The sequence below is a fragment of the Pseudophryne corroboree genome, chromosome 10 (assembly GCF_028390025.1).
Source record: "Pseudophryne corroboree isolate aPseCor3 chromosome 10, aPseCor3.hap2, whole genome shotgun sequence".
Taxonomy (NCBI): Eukaryota; Metazoa; Chordata; class Amphibia; order Anura; family Myobatrachidae; genus Pseudophryne; species Pseudophryne corroboree.
The window spans coordinates 145,031,398-145,033,839 of record NC_086453.1 but is presented as its reverse complement, the minus strand read 5'-3'; positions in this window follow the sequence as shown (position 1 = coordinate 145,033,839).

Below are 2,442 nucleotides of genomic sequence, written 5' to 3'. Positions count from 1 at the left end.
CTGGGTCAAATCCATTTAAGTTGTTTTTTTTTCTCTCTAATGCTTGAAAATATCACATACTGAGGATTAATGTAAATTGACCGACACATTGCCAGACGAGACACTTGTGTGCTTAGCTATGCCTTGAATAGTAAAGTTGCAAATCCACTTTTATTTTATGTCTCCTATGAAGGTTTCCTGAGACATTCTCCCCAGTACCAGCGAATCCAACACTGGCATCAGACACCCGTTGCTATTCTCAAATATCACTGTGATTATACTTGGTCACTGCAAAATAGACACATTGTACACCCACGAAACTAGTATTTATGAAAAGCCTTATTTAGAAATCATTGGGTGTAGTAAGAGGAAGAGCTTATACAGAATTAGGGGGAGATTTTTCAAAGCTTGTAGAGACCTAAAGGGTTATCCAATTACAACGGTTAATGATATTTTGTTGTGTTATCCTATTAGCCATGAGAAGCCGCGGCTTATCAGGTCTTCCGTTACTTGCATTGGCTCCCACAGCTGCTCCCGTGCGCTGGCATTTCCTTGTCCACCCCCACCTGGCCTGGGGCACCCGAAGCGGGGAAAGAGTAGGAGACCTGCATCCACGGGGCTGGCCTCTGGGTGCCCTCCCTGAAGTCCCCTGCTGCTGCAGCGACCGCTGGACACTGACTGGATGGGTTGCCAGGTGTTATCAGGGATTTCTCATGCGTCCTAGATGATGCTGGGGATGCTTCAAGAACCATGGGGTATAGACGGGATCCGCAGGAGATATGGGCACACTATAAGACTTTGATTGGGTGTGAACTGGCTCCTCCCTCTATGCCCCTCCCCCTAACCCCAGTTTAGATTCTGTGCCCAGTGAGACTGGTCACACACAGGTGAGCTCTACTGAGTTTCTCTGAAAATACTTTGTTAGGTTTATTATTTTCAGGGAGACCTGCTGGCTACAGGCTCCCTGCATCGTGGGAGTGAGGGGAGAGAAGCAGACTTACTTCTTCTGAGTTCAAGGGCTCTGCTTCTTAGGCTACTGGACACCATTAGCTCCAGAGGGTTCGATCACTTGGTGCGCCTAGCTGCTTGTTCCCGGAGCCGCGCCGTCACCCCCCTCACAGAGCCAGAAGACAGAAGCCAGGTGACTATAGGAAGATCAGAAGACTTCAGTGTTGAGGTACCGCGCAGCGCGCCATGCTCCCACACACACAGCGGCACTGGCAGGGTGCAGGAGGGGCGCCCTCTGCAGCATGAACACTGTGGTTTTCTCTAACGTCCTAAGTGGATGCTGGGAACTCCGTAAGGACCATGGGGAATAGCGGCTCCGCAGGAGACTGGGCACAACTAAAGAAAGCTTTAGGACTACCTGGTGTGCACTGGCTCCTCCCTCTATGACCCTCCTCCAGACCTCAGTTAGAATTTTGTGCCCGGCCGAGCTGGATGCACACTAGGGGCTCTCCTGAGCTCTTAGAAAGAAAGTAATATTTAGGTTTTTTATTTTCAGTGAGATCTGCTGGCAACAGACTCACTGCTACGAGGGACCTAGGGGAGAGAAGCGAACCTACCTGCTTGCAGCTAGCTTGGGCTTCTAGGCTACTGGACACCATTAGCTCCAGAGGGATCGAACACAGGCCCAGCCCCGGTCGTCCGGTCCCGGAGCCGCGCCGCCGTCCCCCTAGCAGAGCCAGAAGCAAGAAGACGTTCCTGGAAATCGGCGGCAGAAGACTTCGGTCTTCATTAAGGTAGCGCACAGCACTGCAGCTGTGCGCCATTGCTCCCCAGGCACACCACATACTCCGGTCACTGATGGGTGCAGGGCGCTGGGGGGGGCGCCCTGGGCTGCAATATAAGTACCTTACTTGGCAAATTAACACATAATATAGCCTTTAAGACTATATATGTGTAAAATCCCCTGCCATAACTGTATAAAAAAAGCGTGAGAAGCCCGTCGTAAAAGGGGCGGGGCTATCTCCCTCAGCACACTGGCGCCATTTTCCCTCACAGCTCCGCTGGAAGGATCGCTCCCCAGGCTCTCCCCTGCAGTTCCAGACTACATAGGGTAAAAAAGAGAGGGGGGGCACTAAATTTAGGCGCAATCTGTGATATATAAGCAGCTATAAGGGGTAAAATCACTGTGTAGTGTGTATCCCTGTTTTATATAGCGCTCTGGTGTGTGCTGGCATACTCTCTCTCTGTCTCCCCAAAGGGCTTTGTGGAGTCCTGTCCTCAGTCAGAGCATTCCCTGTGTGTGTGCGGTGTGTCGGTACGGCTGTGTCGACATGTTTGATGAGGAGGCTTATGTGGAGGCGGAGCAGGTGCCGATAAATGTGATGTCACCCCCTGCGGGGTCGACACCTGAGTGGATGGATATGTGGAAGGAATTACGCGACAGTGTCAACTCCTTACATAAAAGGTTTGACGACATATCAGATGTGGGACAGCCGGCTTCTCAGCCCGTGCCTG